Raw genomic sequence first — 23116 nt, 5'->3', positions numbered from 1 at the left:
CTATGTGATTTTTGCCGGAATCAGGTATTTTGGTAAGGTTTACAAATACAAAACTTGGGTTTTACTCATAATGACAGTATAACTGCAACATTTGATATGACAGTTATTTAAACATGACTCTTAAACCAAACATGATAAATGACTAATAATGCCTGGGGAAATGTATCTTTGTGAGTTTTACTGTAAAAAAATAATGTGTAAGGTTTATAAAGACACAAGTTATTTTTTTAAATTTAATATGATGGTATAACTGTCATACTAAATATGAAAGATATATAAACATAACTCCAAAATCAAAATGCGTTTTGTCTAAAAAATGCCTGTAATATTGTATCTATGTGAGTTTTACCAGAATCAGGTATTTTGGTAAGGTTGACAAATACAAAAAATAGGTTTTACTCATAATGACAGTATACTGCCACACTCAATATGACAATTATTTAAACATAACTCCTAAAACACAAATGCAAAATGACTAATAATGCCTAGAGAAAGGTATATTTGTAAATTTTACTGGAAAACAATATTTTGTAAGGTTTGTAAAGAAACAAATTAGTTTGTTTTTTTACTCAATATGATGGTATAACTTTCGTACTAAATATGAAAGTTATATAAACATAACTCCAAAACCAAACATGCTTTATGTCTAAAAATTCCTGTAATAATGTATCAATGTGGGTTTTACCAGAATCAGGTATTTTGGTAAGGTTTACAAAATCTAGGTTTTACTCACTATGACAGTATACTGTCACATTCAATCTGACAGTTATTTAAACATACTGTAACTCCTAAACCACAAATGCAAAATGGCTTATAATGCCTGGAGTAATGTATCTTTGTGAGTTTTCCTGGAAAAAAAATAAAATTGTAAGTTTTGTAAAGACACAAGTTAGTTTGTTTGCTTAATATGACAGTATAACTGGCATACTAAATATAAAAGTTAGATAAACATAACTCCAAAACAGAACTTGCAATACGTCTAAAAATTCCTGTAATATTGAATCTATTTGAGTTTTACCAGATTCAGTTATTTTGGTAAGGTTTACAAATACAAAAATTGGGTTTTACTCGTAATGACAGTAAAACTGCCATATTCAAAATAACAGTTATTTAAACATAACTCCTAAACCAAACATGCTAAATGGATATTAATGCCTGGAGAAATGTATAAAAACATAACTCCAAAACCAAACATGCATTATGTCTAAAAATGCCTGTAGTATTGTATCTATGTGAGTTTTACCAGAATCAGGTATTTTGGTAAGGTTTACATATACACAAGTTTGGTTTTACTCATAATGACAGTATATGTGTCACATTTAATATGACAGTTATGTAAACATAACTCCTATACCACACATGCAAAATGGTTAATAATGCCTGGAGAAATGTATCTTTGTGAATTTTGCTGGAAAAAACGAATTTGTAAGGTTTATAAAGATACAAGTTAAATGTTTACTTAATATGATGATATAACTGTCATACTAAATCTGAACGTTACATAAACATAACTCCAAACCAAACATGCATTATGTCTAAAAATGCCTGTAATATTGTATTCATGTGAGTTTAACTAGAATCAGTTGTTTTTGTACGGTTTACAAATACAAAATATTGGTTTTACTCACTATGACAGTATACTGTCACATTCAATCTGACAGTTATTTAAACATAACTCCTAAACCAAACATGTTTTATGTCTAGAAATTCCTGTAATATTGTATCTATATAAGTTTTACCAGAATCAGGAATTTTGGTAAGGTTTACAAATACAAAAAATATGTTTTATTCATAATGACAATATAACTACCACACTCCATATGACAGTTATTTAAACATAATTCCTAAACCAAACATGATACATGGCTAATAATGCCTGGAGAAATGTATCTTTGTGATTTTCACAAGTTCAATTTTTTACTTAATATGATGATATAACTGTCACACTAAATATGAAAGTTATATAAACATAACTCCAAATCCAAACATGCATTATGTCTAAAAATGTCTGTAATATTGTATCTATGTGAGTTTTACCAGAATCAGGTATTTTGGTAAGGGTGACAAATACAAAAATTAGGTTTTACTCATAATAACAATATAACTGCCACATTGACTGCCACCAAACATGCATTATGTCTAAAAATGCTTGTAATTTTGAATCCATGTGAGTTTTACTAGAATCAGTTGTTTTTGTAAGGTTTACAAATACAAAATATTAGTTTTACTCATAATGACAGTATACTGTCACAATTAATCTGACAAAATGGCTAATAATGTATCTTTGTGAGTTTTACTGGAAAAAATATTTTGTAAGGTTTGTAAAGACACAAGTTAGTTTTTTTTTTACACAATTTAACAGTATAGCTGTCATACTATATATGAAAGTTATATAAACATAATTCCAAAACCAAATATGCAATCCGTCTAAAAATGCCTGTAATATTGAATATATGTGAGTTTGATCAAAATCAGGTATTTTGGTAAGGTTTACGAATACAAAAATTAGGTTTTACTCATAGTGACAGTATAACTGCCATACTCAATATGACAGTTAATTAAACATAACTCCTAAAACACAAATGCAAAATGACTACTAGTGCCTAGAGAAATGTATATTTGTGAATTTTACTGGAAAACAATATTTTGTAAGGTTTTTAAAGATACAAATTAGTTTTTTTTTTACTCAATATGATGGTATAACTGCCATACTAAATATGAAAGTTATATAAACATAACTCCAAAACCAAACATGCTTTATGTCTAAAAATTCCTGTAATATTGTAACGATGTGGGTTTTACCAGAATCAGGTATTTTGGTAAGGTTTACAAATACAAAAAATAGGTTTTACTCATAATGACAGTATAACTGCCACACTCAATATGACAGTTATTTAAACATAACTCCTAAACCAAACATGATAAATGACTAATTATGCCTGGAGAAATGTATCTTTGTGAGTTTTACTGGGGAAAAAAAAATTGTAAGGTTTATAAAGAAACGTTTTTTTTTTTTTACTCAATAAGATGGTATAACTGTCATACTAAATATGAAAGTTGTATAAACATAACTCCAAAACCAAACATGCGTTATGTCTAAAAATGCCTGCAATATTGTATCTATGTGATTTTTACCAGAATCAGGTATTTTTGGTAAGGTTTACAAATACAAAAATTAGGTTTTACTCACTATGACAGTATACTGTCACATTCAATCTGACAGTTATTTAAACATACTGTAACTCCTAAACCACAAATACAAATTGGCTAATAATGTCTGGAGAAATGTATCTTTGTGAGTTTTCCTGGAAAAAAAAATAAAAAAATTATAAGGTTTGTAAAGACACAAGTTAGTTTTTTTACTTAATATGACAGTAAAACTGTCATACTAAATATGAAAGTTAAATAAACATAACTCCAAAACTGAACTGCAATACGTCTAAAAATGCCTGTAATATTGAATCTATATGAGTTTTACCAGATTCAGGTATTTTGGTAAGGTTTACAAATACAAAAATTGGGTTTTACTCATAATGACAGTATAACTTCCATTTTCAAAATAACAGTTATTTAAACATAACTCCTAAACCAAACATGCTAAATAGCTAATAATGCCTAGGGAAATGTATCTTTGTGAGTTTTACTAGAAAAAAATATTTTGTAAGGTTTGTAAAGAAAAAGTTTTTTTTTTTTTTTTACTCAATATGATGGTATAACTGTAAAACTAAATATAAAAGTAATATAAACATCATTCCAAAACCAAACTCCTAAACCAAACTTGCAATCCGTCTTAAACTGCCTGTAATATTGAATCTATATGAGTTTTACCAGAATCACGTATTTTGGTAAGGTTCACAAATACAAAACTTGGGTTTTACTCATAATGACAGTATAACTGCATTATTTGATATGACAGTTATTTAAACATAACTCCTAAACCAAACATGGCAAATAGCTAATAATGCCTGGAAAAATGTATATAAACATAACTCCAAAACCAAACATGCATTATGTCTAAAAATGCCTGTAATTTTGTATCTATGTGAGTTTTACCAGAATCAGGAATTTTGGTAAGGTTTATAAATACAAAAATTAGGTTTTACTCATAATGACAGTATAACTGCCACCCTCAATATGACGGTTATGTTAACATAACTCCTAAACCACACATGCAAAATGGCTAATAATGCCTGGAGAAATGTGTCTTTGTGAGTTTTACAGGGGGAAAAAAATATTTTGTAAGGTTTAATAAGACACAAAATAGTTTTTTTTATTCAATATGTTTGTATAACTGTCATAATAAATGTAAAAGTTATATAAACATAACTCCAAAACCAAACATGCATTATGTCTAAAAATGCCTGTAATATTGAATCTATGTGAGTTTTACTAGAATCAGGTATTTTGTTAAGGTTTACAAATACAAAAATTAGGTTTTACTCACTATGACAGATACTGTCACATTCAATCTGACTGTTATTTAAACACAAATTCTAAACCACAGATGCAAAATGGCTAATAATAACCGGAGAAATGTATTTTTGTGAGTTTTCCTGGAAAAAAAACATTTTGTAAGGTTTGTATTGACACAAGTTAGTTTTTTTTACTCAATATGATGGAAACATGCTTTATGTCTAAAAAAATCTTGTAATATTTTATCCATGTGAGTTTTATCAGAATCAGTTATTTTGGTAATTTTACAAATACAAAAGATAGGTTTTACTCATAATGAAAGTATACTGTCACATTCAATCTGACTGTTATTTAAACAAAACTCTAAACCAAACATGGTTAATGGCTAATAATGCCTGGAGAAATGTATCTTTGTGAGTTTTAGTGGAATTTTTTTTTTTTAAGGTTTATAAAGACACAAGTTAGTTTTTTTTACTCAATATGACAGTATAACTGTAATACTAAATGTAAAAAATATATAAACATAACTCCAAAACCAAACATGCATTATGTTTAAAAATGCCTGTAATTTTGTATCCATGCAAGTTTTACTAAAATCAATTGTTGTAGTAAGGTTTGCAATTACAAAATATTGGTTTTACTCACCATGATAGTATACTGTCACATTCAATTTGACAGTTATTTAAACATAACTACCAAACCACACATGCAAAATGGCTATAATGACTGGAGAAATGTATCTTTGTGAGATTACTGGAAAAACATATTTTGTAAGGTTTGTAAAGAAACAATTTAGTTTTTTTTACTTAATATGATGAGGTAGCGACTTTTCCAGGGTGTACCCCGCCTTCCGCCCGATTGTAGCTGAGGTAGGCTCCAGCCCCCTCGCGACCCCGAAGGGAATAAGCGGTAGAAAATGGATGGATGGATGGACAGTATAACTGTCATACTAAATGTAAAAGTAGTATAAACATAACTCCAAAACCAAACATGCATTATGTCTAAAAATGCCTGTAATATTGTATCCATGTGAGTTTTACTAGAATCAGTTGTTTTTGTAAGTTTTGCAAATACAAAATATTGGTTTTACTCACTATGACAGTATACTGTCACATTCAATCTGTATGCTATTTAAACATAACTCCTAAACCACACATGCAAAATGACTAATAATGCCTGGAAAAATGTATCTCTGTGAATTTTACTGGAAAAAAATATTTTGTAAGGTTTGAAAATTACAAGTTTGTTATTTTTTACTCAATTTGACAGTATAACTATCATACTAAATATGAAAGTTATATACACATAACTCTAAAACCAAACTTGCAATCCGTCTAAAAATGCCTGTAATATTGAATCTATGTGAGTTTTACTAAAATCAGGTATTTTGGTAAGGTTTACAAATACAAAAATTAGGTTTTACTCATAATGACCGTATAACTGCCACATTTAACATGACAGGTATTTAAACATAATTCCTAGACCAAACATGATAAATGGCTAATAATGCCTGGAGAAATGTATCTTTTTGAGTTTTACAGGAAAAAAAATAATTTGTAAGGTTTATAAAGACACAAGGTAGTTTTTTTACTCAATATGATGGTATAACCGTCATACTAAATATGACAGTTATATAAACATAACTCCAAAAACAAACATGAATTTTGTCTAAAAATACCTGTAATATTGTATCTATGTGAGTTTTACCAGAATCAGGTATTTTGGTAAGGTTTACAAATACAAAAATTTGGTTTTACTCACTATGACAGGATACTGTCACATTCAATCTGATAGTTATGTAAACATAACTCCTAAACCACACATAATGCCTGGAGAAATGTATCTTTGTGAGTTTTACTAGGAAACATTTTTTGTAAGGTTTGTAAAGACACACGTTAGTTTTTTTTACTCAATATGACAGTATAACTGTCATACTACATGCAAAAAATATATAAACATGACTCTAAAACCAAACTTGCAATCCGTCTAAAAATGTCTGTTATATTGAATCTATGTGAGTTTTACCAAAATGAGGTATTTTGGTAAGGTTGACAAATAAAAAAAAATAGGTTTTACTGATAGTGACATTATAAGTGCCACACTCAATATGACAGTTATTTAAACATAACTCATAAGCGACACATGAAAATGGCTATTAATCCTGGAGAAATGTATTTTTGTTAGTTTTACTAGAGTAATGATCTTTTGTAAGGTTTGCAAAGACACAAGTTTTTTTACTCAATATGACGGTATACTGTCAAACTAAATGAAAAAGTTACAGAAACATAACTCCAAAACCAAACTCAAAAATCAAACATGCAATCCGTTTAAAAATGCCTGTAATATTAAATATATGTGAGTTTTATCAGAATCAGGTATTTTGGTAAGGTTTACAAATACAAAAATTGGGTTTTACTCATAATGACAGTGAAACTGCCATAATCAAAATAACAGTTATTTAAACATAACTCCTAAACCAAACATGCTAAATGGATATTAATGCCTGGAGAAATGTATAAAAACATAACTTCAAAACCAAACATGCATTATGTCTAAAAATGCCTGTAGTATTGTATCTATGTGAGTTTTACCAGAATCAGGTATTTTGGTAAGGTTTACATATACACAAATTTGGTTTTACTCATAATGACAGTATAACTGCCACATTTAATATGACAGCTATGTAAACATAACTCCTATACCACACATGCAAAATGGTTAATAATGCCTGGAGAAATGTATCTTTGTGAGTTTTGCTGGAAAAAACAAATTTGTAAGGTTTATAAAGATACAAGTTAAATTTTTTACTCAATATGATGATATAACTGTCATACTAAATATGAAAGTTATATAAACATAACTCCAAAACCAATGAATCTATGTTCGTTTTACTAGAATCAGGTATTTTGGTAAGGTTTACAATAACAAAAATTAGGTTTTACTCATAATGACAGAATAACTGCCACATTCAATTTGACAGTTATGTAAACATAACTCCTAAACCACACATGCAAAATGGTTAATAATGCCTGGAGAAATGTACGTTTTTAAGTTTTATAGGAAAAAAATTTTTTTTTGTAAGGTTTGTAAAGACTGCGATTAGTTGGCGACTTGTCCAGGGTGTAGCCCGCCTTCCGCCCGATTGTAGCTGAGATAGGCTCCAGTGCCCCCCGTGACCCCAAAGGGAATAAGCGGTAGAAATGGATGGATGAATGGGTTTGTAAAGACAAGTTATTTTTTTATTACTCAATATGACAGTATAACTGTCATACTAAATGTAAAAAAAATTATAAACATAACTCCAAACCAAACATGCATTATGTCTAAAAATGCCTGTAATATTGTATCTATGTGAGTTTTACCAGAATCATGTATTTTGGTAAGGTTTATAAATACAAAAATTAGGTTTTACTCATAATGACAGTATAACTGCCACCCTCAATATGACAGTTATGTAAACATAACTCCTAAACCACACATGCAAAATGGCTAATAATGCCTGGAGATATGTATCTTTGTGAGTTTTACAGGAAAAAAAATATTTTGTAAGGTTTGTAAAGACAAAAGTTAGTTTTTTTTTATTCAATATGTTTGTATAACTGTCATAATAAATGTAAAAGTTATATAAACATAACTCCAATACCAAACATGCAATTCATCTAAAAATGCCTGTAATATTGAATCTATGTTAGTTTAACTAGAATCAGGTATTTTGTTAAGGTTTACATTTAAAATAATAGGTTTTACTCTCTATGACAGTATACTGTCACATTCAATCTGACTGTTTTTTAAACATACATTCTAAACCACAGATGCATAATGGCTAATATTAACTGGAGAAATGTATTTTTGTGAGTTTTACTGGAAAAAAAAATATTTTGTAAGGTTTGTATAGACACAAGTTAGTTTTTTTTACTCAATATGATGGAAACATGCTTTATGTTTAAAAAATCCTGTAATATTTTATCTATGTGAGTTTTATCAGAATCAGTTATTTTGGTAATTTTACAAATACTGCCACACTCAATTTGACAATTATTTAAACATAACTCTAAACCAAACATGAATAATGGCTAATAATGCCTGGAGAAATGTATCTTTGTGAGTTTTACTGGAAAAAAATATTTTTTAAGGTTTAAAAAGACACAAGTTAGTTTTTTTTACTCAATATGACAGTATAACTGTAATACTAAATGTAAAAAATATATAAACATAACTCCAAAACCAAACATGCATTATGTTTAAAAATGCCTGTAATTTTGTATCCATGCGAGTTTTACTAAAATCAATTGTTGAAGTAAGGTTTGCAAATACAAAATATTGGTTTTACTCACCATGATAGTATACTGTCACATTCAATTTGACAGTTATTTAATCATAACTACCAAACCACACATGCAAAATGGCTATAATGCCAGGAAAAATGTATCTTTGTGAGATTACTGGAAAAAAATATTTTGTAAGGTTTGTAAAGAAACAATTTAGTTTTTTTTTTACTTAATATGATGAGATGGCGACTTTTCCAGGGTGTACCCCGCCTTCCGCCCGATTGTAGCTGAGATAGGCTCCAGCACCCCCTGCGACCCCGAAGGGAATAAGCGGTAGAAAATGGATGGATGGATGGACAGTATAACTGTCATACTAAATGTAAAAGTAGTATAAACATAACTCCAAAACCAAACATGCATTATGTCTAAAAATGCCTGTAATATTGTATCCATTTGAGTTTTACTAGAATCAGTTGTTTTTGTAAGTTTTGCAAATACAAAATATTGGTTTTACTCACTATGACAGTATACTGTCACATTCAATCTGACTGTTATTTAAACAAAACTCTAAACCAAACATGGTTAATGGCTAATAATGCCTGGAGAAATGTATCTTTGTGAGTTTTACTGGAATTTTTTTTTTTTAAGGTTTATAAAGACACAAGTTAGTTTTTTTTACTCAATATGACAGTATAACTGTAATACTAAATGTAAAAAATATATAAACATAACTCTAAAACCAAACATGCATTATGTTTAAAAATGCCTGTAATTTTGTATCCATGCAAGTTTTACTAAAATCAATTGTTGTAGTAAGGTTTGCAATTACAAAATATTGGTTTTACTCACCATGATAGTATACTGTCACATTCAATTTGACAGTTATTTAAACATAACTACCAAACCACACATGCAAAATGGCTATAATGACTGGAGAAATGTATCTTTGTAAGATTACTGGAAAAACATATTTTGTAAGGTTTGTAAAGAAACAATTTAGTTTTTTTTACTTAATATGATGAGATGGCGACTTTTCCAAGGTGTACCCCGCCTTCCGCCCAATTGTAGCTGAGATAGGCTCCAGCCCCCTCGCGACCCCGAAGGGAATAAGCGGTAGAAAATGGACGGATGGATGGACAGTATAACTGTCATACTAAATGTAAAAGTAGTATAAACATAACTCCAAAACCAAACATGCATTATGTCTAAAAATGCCTGTAATATTGTATCCATGTGAGTTTTACTAGAATCAGTTGTTTTTGTAAGTTTTGCAAATACAAAATATTGGTTTTACTCACTATGACAGTATACTGTCACATTCAATCTGTATGCTATTTAAACATAACTCCTAAACCACACATGCAAAATGACTAATAATGCCTGGAAAAATGTATCTCTGTGAATTGTACTGGAAAAAAATATTTTGTAAGGTTTGTAAAATTACAAGTTTGTTATTTTTTACTCAATTTGACAGTATAACTATCATACTAAATATGAACGTTATATACACATAACTCTAAAACCAAACTTGCAATCCGTCTAAAATGCCTGTAATATTGAATCTATGTGAGTTTTACCAAAATCAGGTATTTTGGTAAGGTTTACAAATACAAAAATTAGGTTTTACTCATAATGACCGTATAACTGCCACATTTAACATAAATGATAAATGATAAATGGCTTGTACTTGAATAGCGCTTTTCTACCTTCAAGGTACTCAAAGCGCTTTGACACTACTTCCACATTTATCCATTCACACACACATTCACACACTGATGGAGGGAGCTGCCATGCAAGGCGCTAACCAGCACCCATCAGGAGCAAGGGTGAAGTGCCTTGCTCAGGGCACAACGGGCATGACGAGGTTGGTACTAGGTGGGGATTGAACCAGGGACCCTCGGGTTGCGCACGGCCACTAACCCACTGCGCCACGCCGTCCCATGACAGGTATTTAAACATAATTCCTAAACCAAACATGATAAATGGCTAATAATGCCTGGAGAAATGTATCTTTGTGAGTTTTATAGGAAAAAAATAAATTGTAAGGTTTATAAAGACACAAGGTAGTTTTTTTTACTCAATATGATGGTATAACCGTCATACTAAATATGACAGTTATATAAACATAACTCCAAAAACAAACATGAATTTTGTCTAAAAATACCTGTAATATTGTATCTATGTGAGTTTTACCAGAATCAGGTATTTTGGTAAGGTTTACAAATACAAAAATTTGGTTTTACTCACTATGACAGGATACTGTCACATTCAATCTGACAGTTATGTAAACATAACTCCTAAACCACACATGCAAAATGGCTAATAATGCCTGGAGAAATGTATCTTTGTGAGTTTTACTAGGAACATTGTTTTGTAAGGTTTGTAAAGACACAAGTTAGTTTTTTTTACTCAATATGACGGTATAACTGTCATACTACATGCAAAAAATATATAAACATGACTCCAAAACCAAACTTGCAATCCGTCTAAAAATGTCTGTTATATTGAATCTATGTGAGTTTTACCAAAATAAGGTATTTTGGTAAGGTTGACAAATAAAAAAAATAGGTTTTACTGATAGTGACATTATACGTGCCACACTCAATATGACAGTTATTTAAACATAACTCATAAGCGACACATGAAAATGGCTATTAATCCTGAAGAAATGTATTTTTGTTAGTTTTACTAGAGTAATGATCTTTTGTAAGGTTTGCAATATGACGGTATAACTGTCAAACTAAGAAAAAGTTACAGAAACATAACTCCAAAACCAAACTCAAAAATCAAACATGCAATCCGTTTAAAAATGCCTGTAATATTAAATATATGTGCGTTTTATCAGAATCAGGTATTTTGGTAAGGTTTACAATACCAAAATTAGGTTTTACTCATAATGACAGTATAACTGCAACGCTCAATATGACAGTTATTTAAACATAACTCCTAAAACACACATGCAAAATGACTAATAATGCGTGGAAAAATGTATCTTTGTGATTTTTACTGGAAAAAAATATTTTGTAAGGTTTGTAAAGATACTGTTTTTTTTTTTTTTTTAACTCAATATGATGGTATAACCTCCTCTCTGAGCTGCCACCTTAACGTGGTAGAGGAGTTTGCGTGTCCCAATGATCCTAGGAGCTATGTTGTCCGGGGGCTTGATGCCCCCTGGTAGGGTCTCCCAAGACAAACTGGTCCTAGGTGAGGGATCAGACAAAGAGCAGCTCGAAGACCTCTATGAAGAAAACGACTAAGGAACCCAGATTTCCCTCGCCCGGACGCGGGTCACCGGGGCCCCCCTCTGGAGCCAGGCCCGGAGGTGGGGCACGATGGCGACCGCCTGGTGGCCGGGCCTGTCCCCATGGGGCCCGGCCGGGCACAGCCCGAAGAGGCAACGTGGGTCCCCCCTCCAATGGGCTCACCACCCATAGCAGGGGTCATAGAGGTCGGGTGCAGTTATACTGTCATTTGAGTAAAAAAAACTAACGTGTGTCTTTACAAACCTTACAAAATATGTGTCCTAGTAAAACTCACAAAGATACATTTCTCCAGGCATTATTAGCCATTTTGCATGTGTGGTTTAGGAGTTGTGTTTACATAAATGTCAGATTGAATGTGACAGTATACTGTCATAGTGAGTAAAACCTAATTTTTGTATTTGTAAACCTTACTAAAATACCTGATTCTGGTAAAACTCACATATTACAGGTATTTTTCATGTTTGTTTTTGGAGTTATGTTTATATAACTTTCATATTTAGTATGACGGTTATACCATCATATTGAGTAAAAAAAAATACCTTGTGTCTTTATAAACCTTACAAATTATTTTTTTCCTGTAAAACTCACAAAGATACATTTCTCCAGGCATTATTAGCCATTTATCATGTTTGGTTTAGGAATTATGTTTACATACCTGTCATGCTAAACGTGGCAGTTATATTGTCATTATGAGTAAAACCTATTTTTTGTATTTGTAAACCTTACCAAATACCTGATTCTGGTAAAAATCACATAGATACAATATTACAGGAATTTTTAGACATAAAACATGTTTGGTTTTGGAGTTATGTTTATATAACTTTCATATTTAGTATGACAGTTAAACAATCATATTGAGTAAAAAAAAATAATTTGTGTCTTTACAAACCTTACAAAATATTTTTTTTTCATTAAAATTCACAAAGATACATTTTTCCAGGCATTATTAGCCATTTTGCATTTGTTTTTTAGGAGTTTTGTTTAAAAAACTGTCATGTTGAGTGTGGCAGTTATACTGTCATTATGAGTAAAACCTAATTGTTGTATTTGTAAACCTTACCAAAATACCTGATTTTGGTAAAACTCACATAGATTCAATATTACAGGCATTTTTAGACGTATTGCAAGTTTGCCTATCTCAGCTACAATCGGGCAGAAGGCGGGTTACACCTTGGAAAAGTCGCCACCTCATCATAGTCATTTATGTTTAAATAACTGTCAAATTGAATGTGACAGTATACTATCATGGTGAGTAAAACCAATATTTTGTATTTGCAAACCTTACTACAACAATTGATTTTAGTAAAACACACAAGATACAAAATTACAGGCATTTTTAAACATTATGCATGTTTGGTTTTGGAGTTATGTTTATATATTTTTTACATTTAGTATTACAGTTATACTGTCATATTGAGTAAAAACTTGTGTCTTTATAAACCTTAAAAAAAAAAATTCCAGTAAAACTCACAAAGATACATTTCTCCAGACATTATTAGCCATTAACCATGTTTGGTTTAGAGTTATGTTTAAATAACTGTCATATTGAGTGTGGCAGATATACTGTCATTATGAGGAAAACCTATTTTTTGTATTTGTAAAATTACCAAAATAACTGATTCTGATAAAACTCACATGGATAAAATATTACAGGATTTTTTTAGACATAAAGCTGTTTCCATCATATTGAGTAAAAAAAACTAACTTGTGTCTATACAAACCTTACAAAACATTTTTTTTCCCAGTAAAACTCACAAAAATACATTTCTCCAGTTAATGTTAGCCATTTTGCATCTGTGGTTTAGAATTTGTGTTTAAATAACAGTCAGATTGAATGTGACAGTATCTGTCATAGTGAGTAAAACCTAATTTTTGTATTTGTAAACCTTACCAAAAATACCTGATTCTGGTAAAAATCACATAGATACAATATTGCAGGCATTTTTAGACATAACGCATGTTTGGTTTTGGAGTTATGTTTATACAACTTTCATATTTAGTATGACAGTTATACCATCTTATTGAGTAAAAAAAAAAAAAACGTTTCTTTATAAACCTTACAATTTTTTTTTTCCCAGTAAAACTCACAAAGATACATTTCTCCAGGCATAATTAGTCATTTATCATGTTTGGTTTAGGAGTTATGTTTAAATAACTGTCATATTGAGTGTGGCAGTTATACTGTCATTATGAGTAAAACCTATTTTTTGTATTTGTAAACCTTACCAAAATACCTGATTCTGGTAAAACCCACATCGTTACAATATTACAGGAATTTTTAGACATAAAGCATGTTTGGTTTTGGAGTTATGTTTATATAACTTTCATATTTAGTATGGCAGTTATACCATCATATTGAGTAAAAAAACAACTAATTTGTATCTTTAAAAACCTTACAAAATATTGTTTTCCAGTAAAATTCACAAATATACATTTCTCTAGGCACTAGTAGTCATTTTGCATTTGTGTTTTAGGAGTTATGTTTAATTAACTGTCATATTGAGTATGGCAGTTATACTGTCACTATGAGTAAAACCTAATTTTTGTATTCGTAAACCTTACCAAAATACCTGATTTTGATCAAACTCACATATATTCAATATTACAGGCATTTTTAGACGGATTGCATATTTGGTTTTGGAATTATGTTTATATAACTTTCATATATAGTATGACAGCTATACTGTTAAATTGTGTAAAAAAAAAACTAACTTGTGTCTTTACAAACCTTACAAAATATTTTTTCCAGTAAAACTCACAAAGATACATTATTAGCCATTTTGTCAGATTAATTGTGACAGTATACTGTCATTATGAGTAAAACTAATATTTTGTATTTGTAAACCTTACAAAAACAACTGATTCTAGTAAAACTCACATGGATTCAAAATTACAAGCATTTTTAGACATAATGCATGTTTGGTGGCAGTCAATGTGGCAGTTATATTGTTATTATGAGTAAAACCTAATTTTTGTATTTGTCACCCTTACCAAAATACCTGATTCTGGTAAAACTCACATAGATACAATATTACAGACATTTTTAGACATAATGCATGTTTGGATTTGGAGTTATGTTTATATAACTTTCATATTTAGTGTGACAGTTATATCATCATATTAAGTAAAAAATTGAACTTGTGAAAATCACAAAGATACATTTCTCCAGGCATTATTAGCCATGTATCATGTTTGGTTTAGGAATTATGTTTAAATAACTGTCATGTGGAGTGTGGTAGTTATATTGTCATTATGAATAAAACATATTTTTTGTATTTGTAAACCTTACCAAAATTCCTGATTCTGGTAAAACTTATATAGATACAATATTACAGGAATTTTTAGACATAAAACATGTTTGGTTTAGGAGTTATGTTTAAATAACTGTCAGATTGAATGTGACAGTATACTGTCATAGTGAGTAAAACCAATATTTTGTATTTGTAAACCGTACAAAAACAACTGATTCTAGTTAAACTCACATGAATACAATATTACAGGCATTTTTAGACATAATGCATGTTTGGTTTGGAGTTATGTTTATATAACGTTCAGATTTAGTATGACAGTTATATCATCATATTAAGTAAACATTTAACTTGTATCTTTATAAACCTTACAAATTCGTTTTTTCCAGCAAAATTCACAAAGATACATTTCTCCAGGCATTATTAACCATTTTGCATGTGTGGTATAGGAGTTATGTTTACATAACTGTCATATTAAATGTGACACATATATTGTCATTATGAGTAAAACCTAACTTGTGTATATGTAAACCTTACCAAAATACCTGATTCTGGTAAAACTCACATAGATACAATACTACAGGCATTTTTAGACATAATGCATGTTTGGTTTTGGAGTTATGTTTTTATACATTTCTCCAGGCATTAATATCCATTTAGCATGTTTGGTTTAGGAGTTATGTTTAAATAACTGTTATTTTGAATATGGCAGTTTTACTGTCATTACGAGTAAAACCCAATTTTTGTATTTGTAAACCTTACCAAAATACCTGAATCTGGTAAAACTCAAATAGATTCAATATTACAGGAATTTTTAGACGTATTGCAAGTTCTGTTTTGGAGTTATGTTTATCTAACTTTTATATTTAGTAGGCCAGTTATACTGTCATATTAAGCAAACAAACTAACTTGTGTCTTTACAAAACTTACAATTTTATTTTTTTTCCAGGAAAACTCACAAAGATACATTACTCCAGGCATTATAAGCCATTTTGCATTTGTGGTTTAGGAGTTACAGTATGTTTAAATAACTGTCAGATTGAATGTGACAGTATACTGTCATAGTGAGTAAAACCTAGATTTTGTAAACCTTACCAAAATACCTGATTCTGGTAAAACCCACATTGATACATTATTACAGGAATTTTTAGACATAAAGCATGTTTGGTTTTGGAGTTATGTTTATATAACTTTCATATTTAGTATGAAAGTTATACCATCATATTGAGTAAAAAAACAAACTAATTTGTTTCTTTACAAACCTTACAAAATATTGTTTTCCAGTAAAATTTACAAATATACCTTTCTCTAGGCATTATTAGTCATTTTGCATTTGTGTTTTAGGAGTTATGTTTAAATAATTGTCATATTGAGTGTGGCAGTATACTGTCATTATGAGTAAAACCTATTTTTTGTATTTGTCAACCTTACCAAAATACCTGATTCTGGTAAAACTCACATAGATACAATATTACAGGCATTTTTTAGACAAAATGCATTTTGATTTTGGAGTTATGTTTATATATCTTTCATATTTAGTATGACAGTTATACCATCATATTAAATTAAAAAAAATAACTTGTGTCTTTATAAACCTTACACATTATTTTTTTCCAGTAAAACTCACAAAGATACATTTCTCCAGGCATTATTAGTCATTTATCATGTTTGGTTTAAGAGTCATGTTTAAATAACTGTCATATCAAATGTTGCAGTTATACTGTCATTATGAGTAAAACCCAAGTTTTGTATTTGTAAACCTTACCAAAATACCTGATTCCGGCAAAAATCACATAGATTCAATATTACAGGCAGTTTAAGTCAGACTGCAAGTTTGGTTTAGGAGTTTGGTTTTGGAATTATGTTTATATAACTTTCATATTTAGTATGACAGTTATACCATTATATTGAGTAAAAAAAAACTAACTTTTGTCTTTACAAACCTTACAAAATATTTTTTTCTAGTAAAAATCACAAAGATGCATTTCTCCAGGCATTATTAGCCATGTATCATGTTTGGTTTAGGAATTATGTTTAAATAACTGTCATGTTGAGTGTGGCAGTTATATTGTCATTATGAGTAAAACCTATTTTTTGTATTTGTAAACCTTACCAAAATACCTGATTCTGGTAAAACTTACATGGATGCATTGTTTTAGGCTTTATTAGCCTGTTTTGCATGTGTGGTTAGGAAGTTATGTGTAAATAACTGTCAAATTGAATGTAGCAGTTATTATAATTCAGTTTCACTAGAAAATTTATTTTTTGTAAGTTTTGCAATGACGCACGTTAGTTTTTTTTAATTCAATACAACAGTATAACTGTCATACTAAATGTAAAAGTTATATGAACATAACTTTTTTTTTCATGACAGTATAACTGATACATTCAATTTGACTGTTATTTAAACATAACTCCCTAATCACACATGCAATCTGGTTAAAAAAGCCTAAAACAATGCATTCTTGTGAGTTTTACTCGAAACATTTGCTATTTTAAGGCTTGCAAACACAAAAAGTAGTTTTTTTATTCATTATGACAGTAATGTTCTTAATATCCTTATATAATGCGAAATAAGCAATAAAAATGTTTTTCAACATAATTCCTACACCAAACATGCAACATGTCTAATAATGCCTGAAGATATTTATCTTTGTTAGTTTTAATAGAAAAATTATCTTTTGTAATTTTGGCAAAGAGGCAAGTTAGTTTTGTTAATTCAATATGACAGTATAACTGTCATACCAAATATGAAAGTTATATAAACATAACTCCAATATTAAACATGCATTATGTCTAAAAATGCCAAAAATATTGTATCTATGTGAGTTTTACAAGAATCAGTTAATTTGGTAAGGTGTACAATTACATAAATTAGGGGTTTACTCATAATGACAGATAACTGCTACATTCAATTTGACAGTTATTTAAACAAAACTTCCTAACCACACATGCAAAATAAGCTAATAAAGCCTAAAACAATGCATCCTTGTGGGTTGTACTCGAAAGATATGCTATTTTAAGGCCTGCAAACACAAAAAGTAGTTTTTTACTCATCATGACAGTTATGTTCTTAAAATCCTGAGATAATGCGAAATAAGCAATAAAAATGTTTTTCAACATAATTCCTACACCAAACATGCAACATGTCTAATAATGCCTGAAGACATGTATCTTTGTTAGTTTTACTAGAAAAATTATCTTTTGTAAGTTTTGCAAAGAGGCAAGTTAGTTTTTTTAATTCAATATGACAGTATAACTGTCATACTAAATGTTTAAGTTATATAAACATAACTCCAAAACTGAACATGTAAAAATGTCTGTAATATTGTATATATGTGAGTTTCACCAGAATCAGGTAATTTGGTAAGGTTTACAAATAAAAAAATTGTTTTTTTTCATAATGACAATATACTGCTTTATTCAATTTGACTGTTATTTAAACAACTTCCTAATCACACATGCACAAAGGTTAATAAAGCCTTAAACATTGCATCCTTGTGAGTTTTAATCGAAACATTTGCTATTTAAGGCTTGCAAACACAAAAAGTAGTTTTTTACTCATCATGACAGTAATGCTCTTAATATCCAGAGATAATGCGAAATAAGCAATAAAAATGTTTTGCAACATAATTCCTACACCAAACATGCAACATGTCTAATAATGCCTGAAGACATGTATCTTTGTTAGTTTTACTAGAAAAATTATCTTTTGTAAGTTTGCAAAGAGGCAAGTTAGTTTTGTTAATTCAATATGACAGTATAACTGTCATACCAAATATGAAAGTTATATAAACATAACTCCAATATTGAACATGCATTATGTCTAAAAATGCCTAAATTTTTGTATCTATGTGAGTTTTACAAGAATCAGTTAATTTGGTCCTTACCAAATTAACTGATTCAATTACATAAATTATGGGTTTAATCATAATGACAGATAACTGCTACATTCAATTTGACAGTTATTTAAACAAAACGTCCTAACCACACATGCAAATAGGTTAATAAAGCCTTAAACATTGCATCCTTGTGAGTTGTACTCGAAAGATATGCTATTTTAAGGCCTGCAAAAGAAAGAAGTAGTTTTTTACTCATCATGACAGTTATGTTCTTAAAATCCTGAGATAATGCGAAATAAGCAATAAAAAACGTTTTTCATCATAATTCCTACACCAAACATGCAACATGTCTAATAATGCCTGAAGACATGTATCTTTGTTAGTTTCACTAGAAAAATTATCTTTTGTAAGTTTTGCAAACAGGCAAGTCAGTTTTTTTAATTCAATATGACAGTATAACTGTCATACCAAATTTGAAAGTTATATAAACATAACTCCAAAACTGAACATGCATTATGTCTAAAAATGCCTGTAATATTGTATCTATGTGAGTTTCACCAGAATCAGGTAATTTGGTAAGGTTTACAAATACAAAAATTGTTTTTTTTCATAATGACAATATAACTGCTTTATTCAATTTGACTGTTATTTAAACATAACTTCCTAATCACACCTGCAAATAGGTTAATAAAGCCTTAAACATTGCATCCTTGTGAGTTTTAATTGAAACATTTGCTATTTTAAGGCTTGCAAACACAAAAAGTAGTTTTTTACTCATCATGACAGTAATGTTCTTAATATCCTGAGAAAATGCGAAATAAGCAATACAAATGTTTTTCAACATAATTCCTACACTAAACATGCAACATGTCTAATAATGCGTGAATATATTTATCTTTGTTAGTTTTACTAGAAAAACTATCTTTTGTAAGTTTTGCAAAGAGGCAAGTTAGTTTTGTTCATTCAATATGACAGTATAACTGTCATACCAAATATGAAAGTTATATAAACATAACTCCAAAACTAAACATGCATTATGTCTAAAAATGCCTAAAATATTGTATCTATGTGAGTTTTACAAGAATCAGTTAATTTGGTAAGGTGTACAATCACATAAATTAGGTGTTTACTCATAATGACAGATAACTGCTACATTCAATTTGACAGTTATTTAAACATAACTTCCTAACCACAGGTGCAAATAGGCTAATAAAGCCTAAAACAATGCATCCTTGTGAGTTTTAATCGAAACATATGCTATTTTAAGGCTTGCAATCACAAAAAGTAATTTTTTACTCATTATGACAGTTATGTTCTTAAAATCCTGAGATAATGCGAAATAAGCAATAAAAATGTTTTTCAACATAATTAATACACTAAACATGCAACATGTCTAATTATGCGTGAATATATTTATCTTTGTTAGTTTTACTAGAAAAACTAACTTTTGTAGGTTTTGCAAAGAGGCAAGTTAGTTTTGTTAATTCAATATGACAGTATAACTGTCATACCACATTTGAAAGTTATATAAACATAACTCCAAAATTGAACATGCATTATGTCTAAAAATGCCTAAAATATTGTATCTATGTGAGTTTTACAAGAATCAGTTAATTTGGTAAGGTGTACAATCACATAAATTAGGTGTTTACTCATAATGACAGATAACTGCTACATTCAATTTGACAGTTATTTAAACATAACTTCCTAACCACAGGTGCAAATAGGCTAATAAAGCCTAAAACAATGCATCCTTGTGAGTTTTAATCGAAACATATGCTATTTTAAGGCTTGCAATCACAAAAAGTAATTTTTTACTCATTATGACAGTTATGTTCTTAAAATCCTGAGATAATGCGAAATAAGCAATAAAAATGTTTTTCAACATAATTAATACACTAAACATGCAACATGTCTAATTATGCGTGAATATATTTATCTTTGTTAGTTTTACTAGAAAAACTAACTTTTGTAGGTTTTGCAAAGAGGCAAGTTAGTTTTGTTAATTCAATATGACAGTATAACTGTCATACCACATTTGAAAGTTATATAAACATAACTCCAAAATTGAACATGCATTATGTCTAAAAATGCCTAAAATATTGTATCTATGTGAGTTTTACAAGAATCAGTTAATTTGGTAAGGTGTACAATTACATACATTAGGTGTTTACTCATAATTAAAGATAACTGCTTCATTCAATTTGACAGTTATTTAAACATAACTTCCTAACCACACGTGCAAAATAGGCTAATAAAGCCTAAAACAATGCATCCTTGTGAGTTGTACTCGAAACATATGCTATTTTAAGGCCTGCAAACACAAAAAGTAGTTTTTTACTCATTATGACAGTTATGTTCTTAAAATCCTAAGATAATGCGAAATAAGCAATAAAAATGTTTTTCATCATAATTCCTACACCAAACATGCAACATGTCTAATAATCCCCCAAAACATGTATCTTTGTTAGTTTTACTAGAAAAATTATCTTTTGTAAGTTTTAAAAAAGAGGCAAGTTAGTTTTTTTAATTCAATATGACAGTGTAACTGTCATACCAAATATGAAAAATATATAAACATAACTCCAAAACTAAACATGCATTATGTCTAAAAATGCTTAAAATATTGTATCTATGTGAGTTTTACAAGAATCATTTAATTAAGTAAGGTGTACAATTACATAAATTAGGGGTTTACTCATAATGAAAGATATCTGCTACATTCAATTTGACAGTTATTTAAACAAAACTTCCCAACCACACATGCAAAATAGGCTAATAAAACCTAAAACAATGCATCCTTGTGAGTTTTACTCGAAACATATGCTATTTTAAGGCCTGCAAACACAAAAAGTAGTTTTTTTCTCATTATGACAGTTATGTTCTTAAAATCCTGAGATAATGCGAAATAAGCAATAAAAATGTTTTTCAACATAATTCCTATACTAAACATGCAACATGTCTAATAATGCCTGGATACATGTATCTTTGTTAGTTTCACTAGAAAAATTATCTTTTGTAAGTTTTGCAAAGAGGCAAGTCAGTTTTTTTAATTCAATATGAGAGTATAACTGTCATACCAAATTTGAAAGTTATATAAACATAACTCCAAAACTGAACATGCATTATGTCTAAAAATGCCTGTAATATTGTATCTATGTGAGTTTCACCAGAATCAGGTAATTTGGTAAGGTTTACAAATACAAAAATTGTTTTTTTTTTTCATAATGACAATATAACTGCTTTATTCAATTTGACTGTTATTTAAACATAACTTCCTAATCACACATGCAAATAGGTTAATAAAGCCTTAAACATTGCATCCTTGTGAGTTTTAATCGAAACATATGCTATTTTAAGGCCTGCAAACACAAAAAGTAGTTTTTTACTCATTATGACAGTTATGTTCCTAAAATCCTGAGATAATGCGAAATAAGCAATAAAAATGTTTTTCAACATAATTCCTACACCAAACATGCAACATGTCTAATAATGCCTAAAGACATGTATCTTTGTTAGTTTTACTAGAAAAATTAGCTTTTGTAAGTTTTTCAAAAAGGCAAAATAGTTTTTTTAATTCAATATGACAGTGTAACTGTCATACCAAATATGAAAGTTACATAAACATAACTCCAAAACTAAACATGCATTATGTCTAAAAATGCCTAAAATATTGTATCTATGTGAGTTTTACAAGAATCAGTTAATTTGGTAAGGTGTACAATTACATAAATTAGGGGTTTACTCATAATGACAGATAACTGCTACATTCAATTTGACAGTTATTTAAACAAAACTTCCTAACCACACGAGCAAAATAGGCTAATAAAGCCTAAAACAATGCATCCGTGTGAGTTTTACTCGAAACATATACTGTTTTAAGGCCTTCAAACACAAAAAGTAGTTTTATACTCATTATGACAGTTGTGTTCTTAAAATCCTGAGATAATGCGAAATAAGCAATAAAATTGTTTTTTAACATAATTCCTACACCAAACATGCAACATGTCTAATAATGCCCAAAAACATGCATCTTTGTTAGTTTTACTAGGAAAATTATATTTTGTAAGTTTTACAAAGAG

The sequence above is a fragment of the Nerophis lumbriciformis genome, linkage group LG38 (assembly GCF_033978685.3).
Source record: "Nerophis lumbriciformis linkage group LG38, RoL_Nlum_v2.1, whole genome shotgun sequence".
Classification (NCBI taxonomy): domain Eukaryota; kingdom Metazoa; phylum Chordata; class Actinopteri; order Syngnathiformes; family Syngnathidae; genus Nerophis; species Nerophis lumbriciformis.
Note: the sequence above shows the minus strand (reverse complement) of the source record.